The following is a 26583-nucleotide window of genomic DNA, read 5'->3' as shown; positions in this document are numbered from 1 at the left end:
GCTTAAGTAAGTTTACTTACATAATATAAAATGATGATATGTGGCGCTTATTTCCATCTAGGATTCACTTCTGGGAATGGGAAGAGGCAGAAATTTAGTTTTATGTTTTCCCAGAGAGACAGATAATTGACCCAATATTTCCCCCCCCACTAGTTGAAGTGCCACTTTTATCATATTCTAAATTCCCATATATAAACATGTCTTTCTCAGCATTTTATTTTTTTTTTCCATGGGCCTACTTGTCTTCTTAAACGAAGAAAAATACATTTAATTATTATCAGACTATATTACATTTGAGTTCTATCTTCATTGCTTTGAATTTTTTACCCTTCCAATTAATTTTTAAAATAAATTTATCATGTTTTATAAAAACAAATTGCTTTGAGAACTTCATTGGAAGTAACATTTATTGTTAAATTATTTTGAAGGAACGGTCACTTTCAAACACAACATTATATTTTTCTCCCTAAGGACATGGTACATTTCTCCATTTAATTGGGCTGTTGAAAAGATCCTTTAAGAAAGTCTATAGATTTCTTCAAGTAGTTTTTGTACATTTCTTATTCTTAGATTTTTAAACATTTTTTGATGCTATAGAAAACAGTGGTTACTTATCCATTACAATTCTCTCTTAGATTGTGTTGGTCCATAGGAAAGCCGTCACCTTTGACACATTTGCCTTGTATCTAGCAACAGGTGTGCGCCCCCCTACTAGTTCCAAGGGCTTTTCCTTTGTGGACAATCATAAATAAAAAATAATGAGTTTGTCATTAACTTTGTCTTTTCCTTCCTTCCTCCCGCCCTCCTTCCTTTCTCTCTCTTTTTTTTTCTTTTTTTCTCTTTTTCTTTCCCTCCCTCCCTTTCTTTCTCTTTCTCCTTCCTTCCTTTCTTTCTTCCCTCCCTCCCGGTCTCTCCTTCCCTCCCTCTTGCACTCTTTCCTTCCTTCCTTTTCCTTTTTTCCTTCCTTCCTTCTTTCCTTCCTTCCCCTTCCTTCCTTCTTTCCTTCCTTCCTTGCTTTCTCCTTCCTTCCTTCCTTTCTTGCTTTCTCTTGCCTCCCTCCCTCCCTCCCTCCCTCCCTTCCTTCCTTCCTTTTTTCCTTTTCCCTCCTTCCTTCCCTCCCTCCCTCTCTCCCTCCTTCTTTTCTTTTTTCTTTCTGTGGCTGAGGCCACCAGTAAAATGTTAACTAGTAGCACAAGAGGTGTCTTTGTCTTCTTCCAGATTCTAAAGCAAATCTTTTTGCTGTTTTAACATTGAAGATCTGTGGTATACTCTTTTAATTGGGATAACAAAGTTTTTCTTCATTTTAAGCTTTCTATGATTTATTTTTAAATTTATAGATGTTTTAAAATTTTAGTATTTTCCTCAGATCTATTGAGATAATCAGATGGTTTTCTGCTTTCACAAACCATTCATTTGAAGTTACCTTAACAGACATCCTAATGTTGAAATGGCTTGAACGCCATGTATTAGCCCTTTTGTTCAATGATGGATTTATTCTGCTAACATTTTGTTGAAGACTTCTGCATCTATGTTTAACAGTGAGACTGGCCTGCAGTTTTTTCCTTTGTCTTATCCCTTTCTGGCGGTGATTTTATTTAGTTTTAGAAGTGAGATAAGAAATCTTCCCTCTTTTTCTGTTATCTAAAAGATTTTATTCAGATACTAATCGTTTGTTTCTTACATAAGTTTTCTAGATCTCTTGAATCCAGGATCTAGGTTATTATTATTATTATTATTATTTGTTTTTTGGGCAGATTTTAAACTACTCAATACTGAAACAGTTACACGGTATTTTTTATTTGAAGAGAAAATACAGACGATTATGAACTTTTCTTCAAGCTGACATTAAAACAATTCTCTACTTGGGATTATACGGGAGTCTGAGAACACATAGCTAGCAAATCGTATGTTAACATTTTTATAGCAATGCAGCAATGAATTTTGTGAACTTTTTTCTTGAAATGATCTGTTACACTGAGGGCATGGTATAAAAATGCATCTGTTGAAGGTATTGTTAGGTGAACCCTAAGCTAAAATGATCATTTGTGTATTTTGACTTCCGATAATGTAACTTAATTCAAATGTAGCATGCAGGGATTTCTTAGGAAAGTGGACAGATTATGTATCTTCCAAATAATCCTCTATAAATATATTGTCTCTTGTTTAGGCTTTTGATAGGAATTAGATAAGAGGTAGTTTAAGATTCTGTTTTATAGTGAGAAACCACAGAGATAGCATTCTGTGATAAATGTTAGGAAGACTTATATTTGCTTTAAAAATTAGATGATGGAAATTCAGCAACCAGCCAGAGTAAATCTCAGTTGAGAAAAAAAAAGAAAGAAAAGTAGCTTCATAATGAGAGTCATGGGGTTTCTATTCTGCGGTTGATCAAAACTTGGGCTCCCAGAAACTTCACTCTGGCTTTAATTTTTAGTCTAAATACCCATCAGCTGGACACATTGTTATCAATCCAACCTCCCCACGGCCTTTCAGAGCAACTGAACCCGGGAGCTGGAGACTAAGAAATGGCTCTTCTACTTTTAATTTTTGGAGTTTAAATCTAAGCCATGAGCAGGGCTGTCTGTATCAAATTGAGAAGACTATTCATGGTTGGCATATATTCTTGTTTCATTTCTGTATTGCATCATTGACCAGAATCAGAACAGAGAAACCACCGGGAGATGGGTGTGTTTGCAATCTCATTCGCAAAGCGAGGAATATGAAGGGGATTCGGCAGCGGTGGGAAAGGTATTACATTCGCACTCCAAGCCTGTGAGTCTGTGCTTCTGGGGTTCTTCACTAGATTATATGCCAGGGAGGATTTTGAAGAAACAGAAGCAGTAAGCCCTGAGTTTAGGAACAGTAGAAACAAGGCCACGAGAGATCACGGAGGAGAACCGTTCAGATCCATTGCTGATGGGTCTGCAGGATGAAAAAGACTAGGACAGTCATGCATAGTGCCATGGGCCCGAGCTCCAGGGAATCAAGAAAGAGTGAGACAATCTCAGCCCTCAACCCTTGAAGTCTAGTGCAGCACTGTCTGTTAGAAGTGTGAGGTGAGCCTTATGTGATTTTAATTCTCTGGTAGCCATAGTAAAAAAAATGAAAAGAAATGGGTGACATGTATTTTAATAATATGTTCTATTTAACCTAAGACACCTTAATTATCATGAAAATGAATAATCAACATAAAATTATGAATAGGTTTTTTTTACATTTTAAAAAAGTGCCATGTCTTCAAAAGCCAGCGTGTGACTTTCCTTTACAGCACATCCCAACGGCATATGCTCAAGGGCCACGTGTAGTCAGTGGCTACTGCCCAGGGCAGCACAGATCTCCAGGGAGAGAGAGACCTGCCAACAAAGGAAGCCATAAGGCTGTGGGAAGGGCCGAGACTGCCAGGCCTTGGCAAGAGCGTCTACTCATTGCTGGATGGATCCGAGGGTGACTCCTCTCAGGCAGCAAGGATCATTTTAGTTTTCTGAACCTGAGTAGGTGGTCGCCAGGCAAGGTCGTTTGCAGGCTGCTCAGTGATGGCTTCATTCATTAAAGCGCTCTTCACCTTCTCTGTGAGCAGATGCTTCCTGAGCCCCTGCGTATTCTGGGCAGGTGCCCCGGTGCCGTGCTAGTGTGGTCCCGTTGCCCGTGGTTTCCCCTTCCCCGCTGCCCCACGGTCCTCCCACAAAGGGGTTCTTCCCAGGCTCCTCCCAGGACACCCTGGCTGCTTCTCGGAATGACTGAACATAATGTGGAGAATCTCACGGAATCCAGCAGTATCCCTGGGGAAGTCCCTCTTTACGAATTTTAGAAATGTGGAAACTCAAGCTAGGAGAAGATGACTTGCCCAAGGTCACGAGGTTGGCCTGTGGACCAGCAAGGATTTCAAATTAACTGAGTGCCTCCCAAGTCCTCAGCCTGCTCTGTGGATGCACGACATTCAATCCTTTTAATGGGTGAGAAAGTTATAAAAGCACGAACTTGAGACATCTTCCTTTATTTATTTATTTTTTGAGACAGTGTCTGGCTTTGTTGCCCAGGCTGGAATGCAGGGGCTTGATCTCAGCTCAGTGCAACCTCATCTCCCAGGTTCAAGCGATTCTCCTGCCTCAGCCTCTGGAGTAGCTGGGATTACAGCTGTGCACCACCATGACTGGCTAATGTTTTGTATTTTAAGTAGAGATAGGGTTTCACCATGTTGGCCAGGCTGGTCTCAAACTCCTGACCTCAAGTGATCCGCCAGCCTCAGCCTCCCAAACTGTTGGGATTACAGGCGTGAGCTACCTCACCCAGTTTGAAATATCTTTCTCAATATCTTTTCCTCACAGTATTTCCCTCCTCAAAGTAATTAGTGATCTCTTATTTTCTGTTAAATGCCTCGATTTCAAGAAGCTTCATGTTTTAGTGCATCCTAAGGTTCCCAGTGCCACCCGCTAATGTCCACATGGTCTGTCTGTCTCATCAGGGACTCTACCCAGGATGCTGCTGGTGCTTCATACTTCTCTGAACGTACTGGCGTACAGTCGTCTGAGAGAGATCAAAGCAGCTGGGAGTGGTGGCGGGCGCGCATAGTCCCAGCTACCTAGGAGGCTGAGGCAGAAGGATCCCATGAGCCCAGGAGTTCCAGGCTGCAGTGGGCTATGATTGCACCATCACACTCCAGCCTCCGCAACATAAGCAAGATGCTGTCTCTTAAAAAAGAAAAGAAAAGAAAAAAAAATGCAAGGTAGGAGTGTCGCCTAAGAAAGCAGCAAACCCAAATATGTTAACAAAAACATTATGTTGTGCTTATAAGAGGGCACCGTTCGCTAAAAAAGATATTTCGGGTTCATCAGAGGCACAATGACCTAAACTTGAGCCTTATCACCATAATATTTGTTTTATGGGGGAATTTTTGATGTCCTTTCCACTTACCACTTGGTAACACAGTCAGAAAGATAAGAAACTTAGACATGTGTAAGTTATTTGTTGTGAATTATTTTCTTCTTTGCACTTTCCAAATACAGACACAATCAGAATTTAATTCTTGACAAGTTATTATATGGGTATTTCAGGACAATTTGCTTAACATTTTATATACATACAATGACATTTTTATCCATGATTTGATCTGTCTAGTTAGAAATATGTCCACTAAAGTGAAAATCCCATTTTTCCCCCAGTATTTTTCAGGACTATTAGAAATTGAACAATTGTGGGAAAGTAGATTTTATGCGATGTTGGCCAGGGTTCATCACAGGGCTTGGCTGGGACTACAAACAATCAGGCACTTCGCTCCTGCAGTGCCTGGGGCCTGGGCATTTACTTGGATGGGGAGTGCTAAGGACAACCCAGGGAAATGAGGCAGAAGTCAGAACCGAGGAACAAGATGGGATGGCGAGTCTCAGAGAGCTTTGCAGAGCTTCTCTTCGCGTTTGTGCCCTTTGTGGAAGACTGGTCCTGAGGCTGCAGGTGGAGTGGCCAGTACTGACTGGCTATGGCTGAGGGTGGAGAGGTGCAGGAGAGAGCTCAAGGCAACACAGAATGGGGAGTTTCTGGTTTTTGCCCCTAGGAAGACCAGGCAGCTGACCAGGCCAGGAGGAGCTCTGCTGTTCTCTTGGAGTGCAGATGGGGAATGGGGAGGTGGGTGGGAGGATGGGCAGAGGTTCAGGCAGGACTCCACCCATTCCTTTCTCTTCCTGGCCCTGCACTGAGCTCTGAAACATTATTTTCCTCTATGTCTGGATTTCTTTCACTCATTCCAGTTTAACTTCTGCATTCACTGTTTAAAAGTTAACAAAAGAAAAAATGTCTACTTTATATAAGATTTTCCTGTGAAGCACTCCAATTTTTCAGAGATCTGAAACATTTTGTTCCAATATTTTATTATTTCCATTGCTCTCATTTTCTTGTTTCTTTTTCAATTTTTAACTTTCTTAGTGATATTCTCAATTGTTCAGTTCATTTTCAGTTTTCTTTTTTTTTTTTTTTTTGAGACAGAGTCTCGCTCCGTTGCCCAGGCTGGAGTGCAGTGCCGTGATCTCAGCTCACTGCAAGCTCCGCCTCCCGGGTTCACGCCATTCTCCTGCCTCAGCCTCCCGAGTAGCTGGGACCACAGGTGCCCGCCACCAGGCCTGACTAATTTTTTGTATTTTTAGTAGAGATGGAGTTTCACTGTGTTAGCCAGGGTGGTCTCGATCTCCTGACCTTGTGATCCACCTGCCTCGGCCTCCCAAAGTGCTGGGATTACAGGCGTGAGCCACTGCTCCCGGCCTCAGTTTTCTTAAGTGCCGAATTGTATGACCTTTCCCTGTCGAATGATGTTAGCTCTAGCCTACAAACTGTGATAGGTAGTGTCTTCATTGTTAGTATTTTCCTGTCCAAAGATGCTGGAGACGGAAGGGGTACCAACTACATGGCATTAAGTTTCACTGCCCCGTGTACTAGTGGGAGATGGTGGACGGGCTGTGGGAGTTCAGTTGTTTGCAGTTCTCTTGCTTTCAGGTGGAATTTTGCAGGCAGTAAAACACGGCTTTGTTTGGGTGAGGGAGAAGGGACAAGATGGAGGAAGGTGAACCAGATGGAGCAGTACCTGTTGCTTCCGGGTGCTTCATCACCAACTTACCCGCGCACGGGAAAATGCAGCCCGCGCCCCGGGAAAATGCAGATCAACTGAGCATGCGCCACATGACGTCAATCTGGGAAAACCGAAACCTACCTAGCCACGCCTATGGAAACGCCCCTGTCCCACCCACGGCCCGCCCCTTTCCCTTAATAGTGCATAAAAGTCCGCCGCCGGCAGGAGCCGGCGTGACTTCCTCGGAGTACCTGACCGGAGAGCGCCGCCTCGACTTACCTGGGCCCTTTTCCGCGGACCAGTGAACCTCGCGCGAGAGTGCGTGCATATTTGCAAATAAAAGGCTGCCATAAAACAGGCTTTTTTTTTTTTTTTTTTTTTTTTTACAGGGAGACAAGGAGCCTTCCAGTAGTGGTTCAACACAGTTCTGCAAAACGCAACACTCTTGGTAAGTTTATCCTGTGATAGAAGGAGATGAAAACTCAGAAATGACTGCTAGCCTGGACAAGTCCAAGTCTGTGATTTGAGTGCCACAGCCTTCTAGTAAAATTATCTGGAGAGAAAAGCCCTTGATGTGCAGGTGAGGAGCAGCTGAGTGGATCTTAATGCTTTTGACAATCCTGTGGGGCATTAGGCAGGGAGTAAATACATCCTGACCTCTGTGCTCAGGGTCATGGTTCCTCTGAGACCGAAGTGTCCCTCATGTCTCTCCTCAGACCCTCCCCTTGGCTACCAGGCTATGTTCCCCTCCCTTCTCCTTCTCCCTCCTCCTCCTCTGCCATTCTCCAATCCAGTGCTTCATGTGCGTCCAAATGGAGAGGAGAGGTCTTGTTAAGAGCACCACCTCTTCTTCCACCTCCTCCAGGACTCTGCACCCTCCATCCCAGCTGGCTCCTCACCAAGGGGCCCTGGGCCTCCTTTTTTTCCATCACAGTCTGGGTTTTTCTTGCACACCTCTATCCGGGAAATGGAAGTGACTTACCTTTTGGCTTCACTCAGCCTCCATCTCACCCTAGCAGTACAAATCCTGAAACACTGCAAAGAAAAAAAATCAAGTCATAAGGTTTTGTATTTTTTCCTTGAAATATTGTTGAGTTTTATATATTTAATTTTAGGATAGATATCTTTTTTATGCAAGTGATTTTATTTTCTCTCATTTTGCTTCTTGATACTAATATAAATTTCAGGTTAGATTTAGAAAATAAAGATCACTTGACTACTCCTGTTACATCACACCCTCCGGAAAATGTAGGCAGCAGAGTTTTATTTGATAAGCCAGTCCACACGATCAGGTAGTATCATCTGCGAGCGGTTTATCCCATGGAGACATTTAAAATAGAAAAACAGTTTTCCATCTGTTAATGTTTATATCTGCCACTGTTACAAGAAAAGGGTGAAAATGACTTGGTGGTCCCAGTAAATTATAGTCGAATTAAAGCATGGTCAAGGTGTGGTGGTCACATGCAGAGGGCAGTATGTGGGGTGGGGAGTTCTGCAGGGGGTGGGGCCCTCTGTCTACTGTGCTCTCGCTGTGCAGGGCTCTGGAAGGGTGAGCCTAGCTACAGCTGCTCAGCGAGAAGGGAGACAGGCTCAGGCTGTGGCTTTTTACCTCCCCAGGAGACCTGGGTCACTGGGACCCCAGAATCTTCATCTAGAGCAACAGTTCTTCACAAAACTGTCTGTAGGCTTCACAGACCGATGCCCTTGGTAGCATCTTGTGCCAGGCCTCAGGATGGGTCTGGGTCCTTGCTCCTGGAGAATGGAGTATGGAGGTGGCTCTTGCCAGCCTGAGATAGAGTCAAGTATGTCTCCAGGGTCGTTGTAGTTACTGAGCAGAGAGTCCTGTGTCGGAGATCCATGTGCATTAGCCTGCTGGGGCTGCCATAACAAAGGCCTGCAGACTGAGCAGCTTAAACAACAGACATTTGTTTTCTCGCAGTTCTGGAGGCTGGAGGTCCAAGGTCCAGCTGTTGGTGTTGGCAGGGTTGGTTTCTCCCGAGGCCTCTTTCCTTGGCTTGCCTTCTCTGCTTGTCCTCCTCACATGACCTTCTCTCTGTGCGTATCCCTGGTGTCTCTTTCTCTCTTTATAAGGACACCAGTCATACTGGATTAGGGATCCAGCCCTATGACCTCATTCACCCTTACTTGTGTCTTGAAGGCCCTGTCTCCAAATGCAGCCACAGAGGGGTTAGGGCGTCAGCGTCTCTGGGGACAGTCCTGTGTCTGCTGCAGTGCTGGTTGCAAAGAGCAGAGAGGCCGCAGCTCCCCTGGGAGAAGAAGGCAGGGGACGTGATACAGGGCCAGGGTATGGAGACAAAGTTGATGGCGAGGAGAAGGGGTCCAGGAGGAAGCTGCACGGTCCAGTGGGTCCTGAACATTCAGTACCAGGAGAAAATATCAACTCTACCCCAAGATTGCCAAGAACAGAGAGAAAAAGCCCACTGGATAGGTCATCATAGAGGCGTTCAGTCCGCAGCACCACTCCCGTCCCACCTTACGGAACAACAGGCTGGCTGTGACTGGAGCCCGGTCCTGAGCCTCCACCGAGCTGTCCCAGTGTTCAGGGCAGTGTGCTCCAGTGCTTGTGGGGTCAGCCCGATCACGGTGTCTACGGGCGCTGGAAATGGGAGGTTGTGAGGCCCCTGCAGCCATCAGTCAGAGAACACATGGCCGTTCAGGGCAGGCCGGCCTTAGTCACGGTCCCCACAGCTGCTCTGGTTGCTCCTCCTGCCCTGGTGACTTCCTTTTCTCAACTCCCTTAGGCACACAAGGCCCCATGCTCCCTCCATCCTTCACTAATGTCCCAGGGAAGATTAAAACATTGGTCCACATGAGTATCTAAGTGGGTGAGGCAAAGAAGTTCTTACTGTGCTCTGAGTTTCAGCTTGGTCCAAGTTACAGCTGCTGGGAATCTCATCTAATACATACCTAGAGTCATATTTTATATATATTTATACATGCCCACATGTATGTGCATGTGTGTATGTACGTGTGTGTATACAAACTTCCTCTTTAAAATCTTCGGGATCATTTTTAACTTTCTCTTACTTTAAAATATTCCTGGATATATCGTTGCTTAAAGTACATAAACTTGCATGAAATGATTCAATGTTTCCAAGATTCTCAAAAGGTTAAAAAAGGAAATAAACAGCTCCCATCTTTCCAGAATCTATCATTATAACTAGGCAATGTCTGGATGTGGCTTAGTTCCTGTAGTAACTTCCAGGAATGAACAAAGTGATCACCTCCAAGGTGGTGCAGCGGCCTGCGGGGTCTAAAAGAGTTTATAGCTCCCCGTCTCTACTAAAAACAATACAAAAAACTAGCCGGGTGAGGTGGCGGCGCCTGTAGTCCCAGCAACTTGGGAGGCTGAGGCAGGAGAATGGCGTAAACCCGGGAGGCGGAGCTTGTAGTGAGCTGAGATCCGGCCACAGCACTCCAGCCTGGGTGGCAGAGCGAGACTCCGTCTCCAAAAAAAAAAAAAAAAAAAAAAAAAAAGAATTTATAGCTTGAAAACTGCTCCTGTAACAAAAGTTGTATTCATATTTGAGATGTTAAAAGGTGAGTAATTTTGCACATTTTCTGTCTTTGTTATGATAAAATGCCACTTTTGACTTTGCTGATCTCACCACTGTGAACAACATTAGTTCTCCACGTACGATGGCATTTGCCTGCTGTGCCCTCAGACTTCATTGGTCCGTGTCTGGGTGAGTGGGAATCATTTATGTGGGAAATTCTCCATCACAGGACAGTTAATGCACCAATGGCATCATTGTGAGGTTGGAGATTTGGGGTGATGATGTGGTTGCTCGGCACCTCCTGGCTGGCAGACAGCATGGCAGCACTCACCAGGGGCAGCAGTGATGGGCCCAGGTGTTTCTAATGAGAATTTGGTGTGAATGAAACACATTACGCAGCAGTCCCACTTCAGGATGGTTGCACTTATTATATTTCTATATGGAAGTGTTTATTTAACACCACATTTGTTGGAAATCACACATATCTCAAAGCCTGTATAGGATCCAAGTTTATTAACAAAGGAAAGAGCCACTTCTAGAAAGTTGTTTTGTTTTTACTAAATCCTCTAAAATTGATCATATTTTAGATAAATTGTTTATTTGAAAACTTTCCCCTATGACCTATAATTGGGATTGAGTCTGAACTGACAAATAAATATAATTACAACTGTTCAGTAGATTGAAAATAGAATTAAATTTTTTCCTTAGTTTTGGCTACTTTGCATGAAAATGCTAATTGTATTTGCATATAAAGGAAGACTAATTACCAAGACCGGAACCTAAAATTATATTTTCCTGAGTTTAGCAAGCTGAATTGCTTATTAACATCAACAAAAATGGATATTTCTCTCAAAAAAAAAAACTAGTTATGAGAGTGGTTCTTGGAACAACAAGCACAGAGATTGTCTGCAGAGGATCTCTGACAGGCGTTGCATATCATGAGCAGAGATACTGTCTGCAGAGGGTCTCCTGGGGGTGTTTAATGCCATACGCATAGATGTGTCTGTACAAGGTCTTTTAGGGTTGCTTAATACTATATCCAAGTTTGCTTCTGAGGTCATGATCAGTGGAAAATAGTGGAAAGTCCAGTTGAAAATTGTATTAGCTTCCAGTGGCTGCTGTAAGAAACTACCACAAACATGGTGGCTACGACAACAGCTTTAAGGTTTCTGGAATCTAGAAGTCCAAATCAATGTCACGGGGCTGAAATGAATCTCAGCAGAGGCTTGCTCACCTGGAGGCTGAAGAGAGAATGTCACGGGGCTGAAATGAATCTCAGCAGAGGCTTGCTCACCTGGAGGCTGAAGAGAGAATGTCATGGGGCTGAAATGAATCTCAGCAGACGCTTGCTCACCTGGAGGCTGAAGAGAGAATGTCACGGGGCTGAAATGAATCTCAGCAGACGCTTGCTCACCTGGAGGCTGAAGAGAGAATGTCACGGGGCTGAAATGAATCTCAGCAGACGCTTGCTCACCTGGAGGCTGAAGAGAGAATGTCACGGGGCTGAAATGAACCTCAGCAGACGCTTGCTCACCTGGAGGCTGAAGAGAGAATGTCACGGGGCTGAAATGAATCTCAGCAGACGCTTGCTCACCTGGAGGCTGAAGAGAGAATGTCACGGGGCTGAAATGAACCTCAGCAGACGCTTGCTCACCTGGAGGCTGAAGAGAGAATGTCACGGGGCTGAAATGAACCTCAGCAGACGCTTGCTCACCTGGAGGCTGAAGAGAGAATGTCACGGGGCTGAAATGAATCTCAGCAGACGCTTGCTCACCTGGAGGCTGAAGAGAGAATGTCACGGGGCTGAAATGAACCTCAGCAGACGCTTGCTCACCTGGAGGCTGAAGAGAGAATGTCACGGGGCTGAAATGAACCTCAGCAGACGCTTGCTCACCTGGAGGCTGAAGAGAGAATGTCACGGGGCTGAAATGAATCTCAGCAGACGCTTGCTCACCTGGAGGCTGAAGAGAGAATGTCACGGGGCTGAAATGAATCTCAGCAGACGCTTGCTCACCTGGAGGCTGAAGAGAGAATGTCACGGGGCTGAAATGAATCTCAGCAGAGGCTTGCTCACCTGGAGGCTGAAGAGAGAATGTCACGGGGCTGAAATGAACCTCAGCAGACGCTTGCTCACCTGGAGGCTGAAGAGAGAATGTCACGGGGCTGAAATGAACCTCAGCAGACGCTTGCTCACCTGGAGGCTGAAGAGAGAATGTCACGGGGCTGAAATGAACCTCAGCAGACGCTTGCTCACCTGGAGGCTGAAGAGAGAATGTCACGGGGCTGAAATGAACCTCAGCAGACGCTTGCTCACCTGGAGGCTGAAGAGAGAATGTCACGGGGCTGAAATGAATCTCAGCAGACGCTTGCTCACCTGGAGGCTGAAGAGAGAATGTCACGGGGCTGAAATGAATCTCAGCAGACGCTTGCTCACCTGGAGGCTGAAGAGAGAATGTCACGGGGCTGAAATGAACCTCAGCAGACGCTTGCTCACCTGGAGGCTGAAGAGAGAATGTCACGGGGCTGAAATGAATCTCAGCAGACGCTTGCTCACCTGGAGGCTGAAGAGAGAATGTCACGGGGCTGAAATGAATCTCAGCAGACGCTTGCTCACCTGGAGGCTGAAGAGAGAATGTCACGGGGCTGAAATGAATCTCAGCAGACGCTTGCTCACCTGGAGGCTGAAGAGAGAATGTCACGGGGCTGAAATGAATCTCAGCAGACGCTTGCTCACCTGGAGGCTGAAGAGAGAATGTCACGGGGCTGAAATGAATCTCAGCAGACGCTTGCTCACCTGGAGGCTGAAGAGAGAATGTCACGGGGCTGAAATGAACCTCAGCAGACGCTTGCTCACCTGGAGGCTGAAGAGAGAATGTCACGGGGCTGAAATGAACCTCAGCAGACGCTTGCTCACCTGGAGGCTGAAGAGAGAATGTCACGGGGCTGAAATGAACCTCAGCAGACGCTTGCTCACCTGGAGGCTGAAGAGAGAATGTCACGGGGCTGAAATGAACCTCAGCAGACGCTTGCTCACCTGGAGGCTGAAGAGAGAATGTCACGGGGCTGAAATGAATCTCAGCAGACGCTTGCTCACCTGGAGGCTGAAGAGAGAATGTCACGGGGCTGAAATGAATCTCAGCAGACGCTTGCTCACCTGGAGGCTGAAGAGAGAATGTCACGGGGCTGAAATGAACCTCAGCAGACGCTTGCTCACCTGGAGGCTGAAGAGAGAATGTCACGGGGCTGAAATGAACCTCAGCAGACGCTTGCTCACCTGGAGGCTGAAGAGAGAATGTCACGGGGCTGAAATGAATCTCAGCAGACGCTTGCTCACCTGGAGGCTGAAGAGAGAATGTCACGGGGCTGAAATGAATCTCAGCAGACGCTTGCTCACCTGGAGGCTGAAGAGAGAATGTCACGGGGCTGAAATGAATCTCAGCAGACGCTTGCTCACCTGGAGGCTGAAGAGAGAATGTCACGGGGCTGAAATGAACCTCAGCAGACGCTTGCTCACCTGGAGGCTGAAGAGAGAATGTCACGGGGCTGAAATGAATCTCAGCAGACGCTTGCTCACCTGGAGGCTGAAGAGAGAATGTCACGGGGCTGAAATGAATCTCAGCAGACGCTTGCTCACCTGGAGGCTGAAGAGAGAATCTGCACCTTGTCCCTTCCAGCTTCTGGTGGCTGCTGCTATTCTCTGGCATGTGGCAACCCCGCTCCCACCCCTGCCTGCATTGTCCATGGCTTTCTCCTCTTTCTGTCAACTCTCCGTCTGCCTCTCTGTGAGAAGGACACCATGAGTGTATTTAGAGCCCACCTGGATAATCCAGAGTAACCTTCCCAACTCAAGATCCTTACACACAATTACCAAGTCCTTTTTCCTGCTTAAGGTGATATTCACACGTTCTAGGGATCAGGGCATGGATTTCCTTTGGGGGCCATTATTCAACCTTCTACAAAAATTCAAACTGTCTGGTAAAATTGAACTAAAGCAAGTGGGAGGGTGTGTCCATGTCAGACCCCAAATTCTGGGAACTCAGAAGCCTTGAAACAGGAATCCCTTTAGAATTTCAAGCGCAGATCAGAGCAGACCCTTAGATAACCTGCTGATACCTGGGATGGGCAGCTTGCCCCATGCCCGGGAGTGAGCAGGTCCTGGGAAAGATGGGCTGATTCTGCAGCCAGGAATTTAATGAGTTTCACTGAGGTATTTCAGGGAGCTTTGATAACACTGCTTCCAGTAGTCCTGGGATTCAAACCCTGGATGAAATTTCCTTGAGTGGTTTTATGTTGGATCAATTGTCATTTCTTTATGTGGCAACTTCGGAGAATCTTTGAGAGTCTCTGAAGCCATTTCATAATTCATAGGCATGGCCTTGGGCACTATGCTATTTTGTGGTGACTAAGTCATTTGTCTAAAGGTAAATATTAATATTGAATGAGAAGAAATACAATTTTTAAAGGGATCTAGAAAAAATAAATTGAAAACTCAAACAATTCAGGATATTAAAAATGTCCGTCTTATTGGTACAAAATGCTAATTAACTTTTATTACAATGAATACTTTCAGTTGTGGAAGATAGTTTGATTTTCTTAAACTGTTATTACTTTTTAACTGCTATATAATTAAAAGGGATTAAAATTATTATTTTCGTCCTATGTCTTAATTTGTTCATTTTTTATTTGCTATGTCAATTGGTGTAGTTTGTAAAATGTTTCATGCTGTTATGCATATGTTTTTAATGATCCATTTCTCTATGTTGATAAAAGTGTGCTTTACGCTCATATGAAGGATGAAGAGCACAGGGAAAAAACTTTACACCCAAATCATTATTATGTGATGATGCATTTCTAACAAGGGATGTGTTACCTGGCCTTTAACCAATCTTCCTGATTGTCAAGAAACTGGTATTATTAGGCTGTTTCCTGATCTTCAGCTGTCATAGCTTCTTCTATACTAGTGGCTTAAATACATTTTGATGACAGAATTGGCTTAGCACCTAGCAGAAAGAAAAGTCATCCAATTTATTTATGTAAATTGATCTTTCAGGAACCATCTATAGATTTAGAGGGTAACACCATTCAGAGAACCACTGTGATATTGCTTAGAACCACAAAACTTTAAACTAGAAGACTCCTAAGACAGTATGTCTTCCAAATGTGTCATTGATAGTGTGAAAATCAAAGACTGCTTTTCCAGTCACATAGCTGATGAATGGAAGAAGCCATTCTAGAATTCAGGTTTCTTAGTGCATTCATGGTTCTCTGTCTTCACCCTAAATTTTATTTTTAGGGTGGAGGAGTGTTTCTTAAGCACTGGGCCATGGCGCTCTGGTGTATCCTTGATCATTCACAGGACTGTTGCCTGATTTACATCACTTGTGAATGAATTTATATTGCTCCAGTCAGATAAGTACTCTTCAGTAGCGTCTATTGGGAGGAATTTGAGCTGAGCTGTTGTGGGGAATGACGTGGAGTCAGGCAGGCTTGCTGTGAGTAGTAGCATTTCCAGCTCATGCCCAGGAGAGCTTGGGTTTAGTCAGGACAAGCTGAGATGCAGCAGAAATGAGTTTTGGTCAAACAGTGGCACCGGGATGAAGGGGGCCCAATGGGAAGGTGATGATGGCTTTGTTCTTCTGGGCACTTATATTGTTGGGATGACAGCATCATGATTCTTGATGATTTGTTTGGGGTTGTTGTGAGTTGTTTGGGCCTTTCTAGTGTGCCATCAAAGATTCTGATGTTCGAAAATGTGATAAGAAGACAAACCAGAGAACTACTGAGTGAGATAGTTGGGCTGCGATGACCACTCAGACAGCTTCCTGTGCTGGCAGCCTATGAGTTTATGATTCCTAGGTGTGTCAGTAGGGACTATGGGGGCAATGTAAATGAAAATGTGTGAATTACAGTGCTTGATTATTTAACTGGCTCTCCAATTCCCTCAATATATTAGCAAACAAAGCTTTACATACTATGCACATCATTTCAATGGACACTGTCAGTGATAATTAATACTAAAACCCATGTAGGTAGGTTGTGGCAGATTCAGCTGTTTGCAACAGGTTCCAAATTTTGATGCGATGGATTCATTAAAGCAGGATATGTGAGCTTCTCTGTTGGGTGAGTCTGACCTCAAGTGGCCTGATAAGCATTTCTTCCTCGGATGAATGTCATCCCTCAACAGCAATCATGTTAATGGCTTATTGAAGGAACAATGGCTTCATTGTAACAGGAGTTTTTAGGGAAACACTCACAAGAAAGGCTTGTTTGAGCCAACGTGTTGAACTTACTCGTTCTGAGAGGCTCTTCACTAATTAGCTAAGTGAATTTGGAAAAGTGCATCCAAGTTTCCTCCTTTGGAAAATAAGGCTTTTGGCAGAGATGCGTTCCAAGGTAACTGCTGGCGCTAACATTACGTTGTTCAACGAGATCGTGGTGGCTTCATGAAAAATGTTGCCTTCAGCTCTAGCAGACGGTTCCTGAAAAGAAGAAAAGCGAATGAATCTTTTTTTTGTGAGGGCGGTAGTGGGGTTGGCTCTTGAACAACCGATTCTTTCCTCCTTTCAATCCTAAAAACAAAACAAAACAAACCCCGAATAAAAGTCACACTTTCCTTTTCAGGGATTGTTTGTATTTCAGCTGAAGTAGTGCTTATGAAAGTCGGACTAGAAAAACGCTTAATACCAGCAGTTACTAGTTTCACGCTGCACATGCTTTTTATAAAGCCCCCTCCGCCTAGGTCGCCGTTTGCGCTTCTCATTCCAAATGTTGCATATTAGTGTTTTCTCCCCTTTCTCATGGTCCCACCTTCGACCATCTTAGAACCTCCAATGGGGCTTACAAGATTGAATTTCTCCGGCGAGCTTGATGCTGATGTAAGTTGGTCTAGATATTTCTCATGCCATTATTCTTTGCCATTGGGCTTGTAACTTTTCTTTAATTGCATACCTTCACTGATATGGTTTGGATATTTGTCCCCTCTGAATCTCATGTTGAGATGTAACCCCCAATGTTGGAGGTGGGGCCTGGTGGGAGGTGTTTGGATGGTGCAGATGGATCCCTCCTGAATGGCCTGGGCCAGCTCCTTGGTGATGAGTGAGTTCTCACTCCGATTTCATACGAGATCTGGTTGTTTAAAAGTGTGTGGCTCCTCCCCCATCTCGCTCTTGCTCCCGCGCTCGTCATGTGACCTGCCTGCTTTCTCGTTGCCTTCTGCCATGAGTAAAAGCCTCACTAGAAGTCAAGCAGGTGCTGCCACTATGCCTCCTGTACAGCCAGCAGACCGCGAAACAACTACGCCTCTTTTCTTTGTAAATTACCCAGCCTCAGACGTTCCTTTACGACACAAAAACAGCCTGATACACCCACTCCCAATCCCATGGAAGGATGATGTACGTGTCCTGTTATGAAGAAAGAGACAGCAGCAAGCATGGTTTTGTAAGGCCCAAGGAAGTGACCTCTTCTGTGACGGCGAGGCCTGGTGGGAATCCTGGCCGTCACTTTTCTGTGAGGAAATGCTCCGGGTGGAATGTCATTGCTAAAACTCTGCCTGCCACCCCAGTGAACCTGAGTGCTGAGAGCCTGCGGCGGCAGCACTGCTGTGAGTGCGTGGCTGCTTGCTGCAGGAGGCCAGTGGTCAGGGCACAGTTTTGGTGCTGGGAGAAAAGATGTTTGAGACCCAACCCTGCCACCTCCTGGCTGTGGGAAGTCATTTGATTTTTGTGAGCTTGAGCTTCCTCCCCTGTAAGGAGGAGTTAATACTATTTCAGACCTCATAGAACTGTGAGGAGGATGAAATGAGGTAACAGAGGACAAACAGCAGCCTGGAGCCTAGGACAGAGTAAGCACTGACAAGCACGGCTATCGTTATTCCTAAAGGTCTCGATTTTGGGTTCTTAGATCTCTTCAGGGGAAACTGAGTTTCCCTGCAGTCCCCAGCATAGGTGCACAGCTTTTTCCTTTGGTTACTCAAAGGAAAAAACCCCAACTGTAAATCTGTCACATTTTCTGTTGATGCAATAGTTTTAGATATTTAAATATTCATGTGTTTGGCAAATGCATTAGGGCCAGAGTGATAAATGTGAAACATATAGATGGTTATCGGAGACATTAAAGGGAGACAGATGGTCTTTTGGGCAGCAGGGATTGGCTGAGTATGTATTAGTAATTCAGACTGTAACATGTCATTAAGTTTTAAGCCATTTTTCTTTCCTTTCTCTATAGGCTGCAACACTAGGTGTGCTGTCTTGACGAGACCAAAGTATAACACAGATCAATATGATGAATTTTATTTTATTTATTTATTTATTTATTTATTTATTTATTTATTTTGAGGCGGAGTCTCGCTGTGTTGCCCAGGCTGGAGTGCAGTGGCCGGATCTCAGCTCACTGCAAGCTCCGCCTCCCGGGTTCACGCCATTCTCCTGCCTCAGCCTCCCGAGTAGCTGGGACTACAGGCGCCGCCACCTCGCCCGGCTAGTTTTTTGTATTTTTAGTAGAGACGGGGTTTCACCGTGTTCGCCAGGATGGTCTCGATCTCCTGACCTTGTGATCCGCCCGTCTTGGCCTCCCAAAGTGCTGGGATGACAGGCTTGAGCCACTGCGCCCGGCCAGTACGATGAATTTTAAAGGGAACTGGAGGTACATAGGATGTATACCTTTAAACATTTGATTTTTCTTGTAACGGGAAGTGGCTTTATTATTTCAGTTATAGGCCAGCGATATAAACATTATACAAGCAATTCGTTTTTGTGTGGAAAAATTTTTGGAATATAGAGATAAGAAGAAAAATATTTTCCGTAGTTTTTCCACTCCAACACATCACTTAAAATGTTTTGTTGCATTTTTCTCCAATATAACATTTCTTCCACATATAAGGTTTTTCTGTTCTCTGTTATAGTGATATTGTACGCTTTATTGATTTTCTAATTCTCTTCCTTTTCACCTATTGTTATGCCATAAACATTTGAAGCCCACTCTAATCTTAATAAATAATAATAATTATGGCTAACATTTACTGAGTGCTTACTATCAGACACTAACCAATTGCATGAATCAATACCTTTCCTCCTTACAACAACCCTACCAGGCAGATCTATTACTAGTCTCATGTTACAGACAAGAAGACAGAAGCCCAGAGAAGTTTCAAGAACTTGCCCATATCATAGACAAGTGCACACGAGAGAGTGAGAATTAGCACCTGGACAATCTGGATCCTGAGTTCGATTCTAGCAACTGCTCTAAATCATTCTCAAACAAATTATTAATGTTACGAGGCAGTATTTATTTTAAGCAGAGGCACTGATAATTTTCGCATCTAGCCTATTAATGTGGATATATCCATCACCTTGTAAAGTGCATAACTCATAACAAGAACTCGTTGCATGTTTTTTTTTGAATGAATGAATGAATTTCTAATTTGGATACAAGACATTAGCAAAATGCCATAGTAGATAAATATGTTGCATTGACTCAGTGAAATGTAAGTGAGATAGAAAGTGTTTTCCAAAAATGGTGGCAAAAATGTTTCCCATCCTACTTGCCCTACCAGAACCTCGCCACTCCCCATCAAATGTTGAGTCCATGGCTGTTCTCCTTGAATCTTAGTGACTCTTTGTAAGTCAACCTCAGCTAATTAAGAGTGAGATAATTGATGCTGTATGACTTCTGAGGCTAGGTCAAAACTGAAGAAACAGCTTCTGCCCCACTCTCATGTGGGATGCTTGATCTTGGAACTCAGCCAGATTCTGGGTGGGAGCCAAGTAGCTGTACGGAGGGGCCTTGGGGATGGGTGTTCCAGCCCACAGCTGCTGTCAGTCTCCAGACAGGTGAGCACTGAGTCTTCAGATGACCTCAGCCCCGGGAGCTGCCCCTACTGATGCCACATGCAGCAGAAAGGAGCCAGTCCCTCTGAACCCAACCCAAATGCAGATTCATGAGGTCCATGAATGCTTCCTCTTGCTTACTGGGTTTGGCATTGCTTGTTACATAGTAATAGGTAGCTAGGACATGAGACTCACTGTTCATATTTATACCTTTTAAGACTCACTTGGCTAAATCGGTAGTTGGAAACCAATTTGAGGATTAAAACAGCATCGATTTATTTGTAAAATTCTAGTGTTTTATTTAGGCTTTTACTATCACCTGCAGAAGTAGATACATTCTCTGATAGATAATTGTCTACTTTCCGCTAGACGATTATCAATGTTTTAACTTCTAGGATGAATTTACTTTTACTTTGAAAAGAAATTTAGACTTGTGTGCGCGTGTGCGTGAGTTGTTCAGGATCTAAGTGTCATGATCATCTCATTATCTTCTCTTCATTTAAAAGGACCAAACCCATAAAAAGTGGCAGAAATAAAAACAGCAACAAATAAACATAAATGGAAAATTTTGACCCTGATATCTCAGAGGTTTGCTTTGTAATAATTGAAAAAAGAAAAAGAGAATTTTATTTACTAATTTTTTTAGCTAGGCTGATTTAGGACTTGCTAGAAAAGTAGAAATATTATACTTTATTGATTTATGACTCCAGTTTTTCAATTTGTATCTTTAGTTATTTAAAATATAAATTTATCGTGCCCTGATCTTGAGAAGGATTGTATGTAAAATTGCTCAGAATTTTTACATGCATCATCCCAATTAATTCTTACATAATCCCCTGATATAGTACTAACATCATTCCATTTTCATAGAAGAGGACACTGAGGTTCATAGAAATACAGTCATACACTGACTAACAAGGCTGTGGTCAGTGACAGACCCGGTATGGGATGGTGGGCTCATAAGATTATGATGGAGCTGGATGAGCACTAATCATCTAGTGACATTGTAGCCTTTCTATGTCACAGTGCAATACATTATTCACGTGTTCGTGCTGGTGCTGGTATAAACAAACCTACTCTGCTGCCGGTGGTATAACAGTATAGCACACAATGTAAGGTACAATATATAATACTTAATAATGAAAATAAGCAACTACGTTACTAGTTTATGTGTTTACTATACTTTTTATTATTATTTTAGAATGTACTCTTTCTACTTATTAAAAAAAGTTAACTATAAAGCAGCCTCAGGCAGATCCCTCAGGAGGTATCCAGAAGGCACTGCTATCCCAGGAGATGGCAGATCCATGCGTGTTATTGCTATTCACTATTGCTAATGCAGTAACTTTCTTCAAAGCTGCATTGGATGAATTAAAACCGGAAATTGTAAATGCCTGCTAGAGGAACTTATGGAGTGAAGCCATGAATGATTTTAAAGGCTTCTCTGGGATCAGTGGAGAAGTTAGGAAAGTCATGCAGCAAGACAGATTGGTGGAGAAGGGTTGCTGACATGCTCGCTGAAGTGGCAGAAGATATTGAAGGCCATCAAGAAGGGCTAACAAATGAGGAACTGGAAGAACTTGTTGAATCGTCTGCGGAGAAAGATGAAGAAATGAAGCAGAACCAGCAACATGGACATAATTGAAATGTGCTGCAGTGTTTCAAATTGCACAGACATTATAAAAACAAATTATGGAATATCTTAGGATGAAATGCAGTATTAAAATTACTCATATTCTCACTGAAGAATTATAATCTCTGCAGCAACACTTCGATGAATTGAAAATTCATACAACATCTGATTGCAGTGTTCTTCCAGCAGGCCTTGGCAAAATCACAACACAACAAAAAACAAACAAAAAAAAACCCTTCAATTCTCAAGGATCCCCAAACATCAGCATTGTCTGCTCCTGACACCCAGCAAAAAATACACGGTCATGGCACGATGCTCTGGGGTCACGTGAAGCAAGTGATCTTCCCCCTGATGTATCATCAGGAGGGCAGTAGTAGCTGAACGATATGTCAAAATGTCTACATCATTTGCCTCACTTCATGTCATCCCGTAGGCACTGTATCACCTCACATTACCACAGGAAGGGTGAGTACAGTAAGATATTTTGAGAGAGAGAAAGAGAGACCAGTCACATGACTTTTATTACAGCCTGTTGTCTTAATTGTTCTATTTTATTAGTAGATATGGTTGTTAATCACATATGGTGCCCAGTTTACAAATTAAGCTATATTTCCGGTATGTATGTATGTATAGTAAAAAGAACAGCATATATAGGGTTGTTTATTATCTGCAGTATTAGGCATTCACTGGGGGTCTTGGCACTATTCCCTGCAGATAAGGGGGAACTACTATACACATTTGGAGAGATACATTTTCTTCCATAAATCCACAGAAAATCGAGATGTTCATTGTTGAAATACCTTAAGGGCTCGCGGGACATCAGTAAAGAACATACAGCCAGCCGCACATTTTGGTGAGCCTATGGAGGGAGATATTCCCTACCTCTAAGCTGTCTGGCCCTTTGTCGGGGTGAGGGGGCAGACTTCCAAGGGCAACAAGGACTTCCTGGAGCTCCTAAATGCAAAGCTCATTTGCTTTTTATCACAAAATATGGTCCAAAAAAACAGAGTTCTTATGACATGAACGTTATTGTCCTAACTCTTTGGGAGAAAAATCTGTTTTTCAAAATACTACACAGAAGACTTATCTAGGAAACCATTGCGAGGTTTTAGTTGCTGTAATGAAGAGGTTTCAAACTTTTGTGTAGAATGTCCTTTAAACCATTGAGCACCCCAAGTGTTCATGGTAAAAAGAATCTTACAGTTAAATGAAATTGGTGCTGATATGGAGACACTGAAAATGGGCGCACTTTTGTGTATAAGTCGAATGACCATTCAAGCCTGCAAAAGAAACACTTACTCTAAATATCCTCTCTTCCTCACACATGGTGTCATAACATAAACTGCGGTCAAGATCATGTCTCTCCACCCAACCCCATCAAACAAAAATAAAAGGTCTGCTCCTGAAAACCCTGCCTTCGTTGCTAAATCTCTGTGTTAAATAAAGAGAGTGTAGAGCGATTTCTACTAGGTGCTGTGATGCATTTCTCAGTCCCTTTCTCACCTGCTTCGCATAGCTCTTGTTGTGCAGTACCACATATCTCCTGTAGATGGCTCTACCTCCCTTTTAGCTCCCTCTATCCAGAAGCAGCTGCAAGTCTTTAAGCTCCTATTAGTAGTTGTGTTGGAGTTTGAATCAGGGACTGTGAAATGTAGTTCCAAACCTCACTGACCTAAGTGATAGTGGACACTGTTTATGTAGAAGGGAAAGCCATGAAACATTTAAATAAGGGGAGGCTGGAAAGGTCCACTTGGTGGGATGTCCTGATGGGTGGCATGGTTTAGCCTCAGCAGAGATGCACCGAGGTGCACTAACTTTGGGTAACTGTAGAGTCTTTGCAGCATCACAAAGTATTTTAGCATTTTGAAAAGCTCTGCGAAGTTCTGTAGAAAAAAACCGTGTTGATTTGCAAGCATTTTTTTTTTTTTAGAGATTCTACATACTAATTTTAACTATCAATACACATTTTTTTCTTTTCCTTTTGCTTCTTGTGACTGTTCCTGTCAGAAGCATTCTCCTTGACTTCATCTAATATCTTTATACTGGAAGTTTAGGGATCAAAACTACAGTATGGTAGCCACGGCTGATTGTATAAATAAAACTTTTTGGAACACAGCCACACGCATTTGTTGACCTGTCATCCACAGTACTGCTTCTGTGCTACAAGGGTAGTCGAATGGTTGTGACACAGAAGGTGTGACTTGCAAAACCAAAAATATTTACTATCTGGCCCTGCAGGGCTGGGCGGGGTCAGGGGCAGCTCCATGGTGTTCCGAACCACATTTAGCAGCAAGGTCTTCACCGTGGTGCTGTGGGTGAGGCTGAGGCGTGTGGCCCTGGAAGCTGCTTCGGGTGTCCTTCTCAGGCCCCTCCCAGTCCGAGTTGCTCTCAGAGGAGGAGGTGAGGGCAGCGGGCACAGGGGTTCCTTGTTCTCAGCATAGACATCAGCGCCAGCCTTCAGAAGGAGGAGGGTGAGGGTCGGGGATCCCAGACCAGCTGCCAGGTGCACTTTGTGTTTCCCACAAAGGTGCAAGCGTTCACGTTGGCCCGGAGCTGGGTGACCAGATGGGTGACCAACCCCAGCTCCTCCATCTCTGTGGCCAGATGCAAGGCTGTTCGGCTCCCCTGCTGCTCTGTGGCCTCCACCTCAGCCCCGCTGTCCACCAGCAGATCCAGGCACTCAGGACTTTGGGCTCAGACCGCCAGGTGTACTGGGTACAGTCCCTCAAAGTCAGGCATGGGCAATAGCTGGGGCACAGCGGGAGCTCCACTCCAAAGCAGTGCACACAGCAACTCTGAGGCACTAGTGCCTGCCTGCAGTGCCAGGTGCATGGCTGAGTTTCCACGCCGATCAGCAGTGCCGGGTCTGCACCCACCTGCAGTCGAAACCTCACCACCCTTGTCTGCCCAGTGATCACCACCAGGTGCAGGGGCTTCTGGTGCAAGTGGCTGGTGAGGTTGACAACGCCGAGGTGCTTGGCGTGGTAAATGATGTGGGCTATCTGCTCCATGACACTGGTCAGCCTGTGGATGATGGCCAGGTGCAGTAGCATGTCTCTGTTCTCATCTGCACTGTCAGCGGGTGGTGCCGTCCCACCAGCAAGGCTCTGTGGTGACACCGTAGTGGTGTAGGGCCTGGGCGCTGTGCTGCACCAGGACAAACAGGCACGTATTGTACTCTCAGGCTCGCTACAGCATCTCCAAGGCTTGCGGCTCTCACACTGGGGGTGAGGGGTTGGGGTGGTCCTGGAGGGGGCGCTGAGCTCTGTGGCTTCCTCCTTGGAGTCCATTCCAGGCACTGAATGCCAGGCTCTTTATGCTACCCCTGCCCCAACAGCAGGACTCCATTGCCGGCCGCCAGGAGGTGGCTAAGGTAGGAAGTCACCCTGTGGTGGTGGCAAACACGTCATCCAGGAGGCTACTGAGTGTCCCAGTGAGGAGTCAATGGAGCCCTGGGGCACGGTGGGTGGCACACTCCAGAGAGCCCCGCCCACTCTGGGGAGACCTGCCTACCAGCCTGGGGTGTCCGCCTGAGCGTGGCTCAGGGCTGTTTCACTGCTGAGGCCCTTGCTAAGGAGGAAAAGCAAAGTGACGCAGCGGGCCACCTCCAGTCTGGCCGCACCCGAGCCTTACAAATGCTCTTCCGTGAGACTTGAGCACAAATTTATCATGATCAGCAAGGCCAGGTTCAAGGAGGGCAGTGGATTTTCGTCTACCAGCCCTTGTCTGCCATAGACCTCCTAAATTGGAAACAACATGCTCTCTCCCATACGGAAAAGCCTCAAACCCTCATAGACTTGATGAGGTCCATTTTTCTGACCCATAACCCCCCCTGGTCAGACTGCCAACAGCTCCTTTTAACTCTGTTCAACACAGAGGAGCACAGGAGAGTGACTCAAGCAGCCCTCCAATGGCAAGAGAACACACTGCCAGATGGTACAAATGATGTCCGCCATTATGCCCAGGAGTGGCTCCCAGAGATAGACCCCAACGGGGACCTAAATGATGCAGAGGAGCGTCAGCATCTGCAAAGCTTATCAGGGGGCACTTCTAAATGGGATAAGAAGTGGAAAGAAAGCAATGAATATAGGAAAGATTTTAGAGGTGCTCCAAAAGACTGATGAGAACCCCAGTTGGTTTTATGAGAGGCTGTGAGTCATACCAGCTCTATATTCCATTTGATCCAGAGGCTGCTGAAAATCAGCGCATGGTGAAGACATCATGTCTTAGCCAGGTGCAGGGTGACATGAAGCGAATACTTCAGAAACTGGAAGGTTTCTCAGGCATGAATGCTACTCAGCTTATGGAGGTGCCTCCTAAGGTGTATCTTAACCATGAACAAGAGGAAAAGAAGGAAACTGAGTGGAGGCTCAAGAAAAAGACTGAGCTATTAGTGGCTGCCCTGGTTGAAAGAGAGACTGGCATTGTGGAGGGGCATGGACATGGTCGCAGACGTGGTTGTGGAAGAGGTTAGTCTAGACCAGGTTTTGAAGGCTGGAAAAGCCTGGAGAAGGATCAATGTGCATTGTGCAAAAAGAAAGGACCCCAGAAGGAGGAATGTCCAGAGAAAGATAAGGGCAATAGCCATGACCAGGGAGTTTGGCTGGAGCCTCTGGCCACCAGCTGCTGTGTTCTGAGACCGGACATCGATCTAATTAGCCTAGCAGAGGTAGCAGGCTATGAGGACTGAGACAGACCAGCCTCCATTTCTTTGGGCCCCCAGGAGCCTATGGTCTCAGTGGAGATGGGGGGCCAACAGATGGACTTTATGGCAGATACCGGAGCTGAGCATTTGGTAGAGATGCAACCTGTAAGGCCACTATCCAGGAATTACACAACTATTATTGGGGCAACCAGAGTCTTGGAGAAGAGACCCTTCCGTCAATCAAGGAGGTGTATTATTGGAGGATGGGAAGTCCAGCATGAGTGTCTATACCTTCCAAATTGTCCAGTCCTCTTGCTAGGAAGAGACTTACTCCAAAAACTGCAGGCGCAAATTTCTTTCAAGCCTCCAGGGAATGTGTCTTTAAACCTGAGTCAGCCGAAGACTATGGT

At 44.9% G+C, this 26583-nt stretch overlaps 1 pseudogene; it reads right to left on the bottom strand.

Moving 5' to 3' along the window:
• Positions 1-3539: 3539 nt before the first annotated feature.
• The window catches only part of LOC104670259, a 40657-nt pseudogene continuing 17613 nt past the window's right edge, over positions 3540-26583 (bottom strand).

The sequence above is a fragment of the Rhinopithecus roxellana genome, chromosome 21, assembly GCF_007565055.1.
Source record: "Rhinopithecus roxellana isolate Shanxi Qingling chromosome 21, ASM756505v1, whole genome shotgun sequence".
Taxonomy (NCBI): domain Eukaryota; kingdom Metazoa; phylum Chordata; class Mammalia; order Primates; family Cercopithecidae; genus Rhinopithecus; species Rhinopithecus roxellana.
This window is presented reverse-complemented; position numbering and strand designations above follow the sequence as displayed.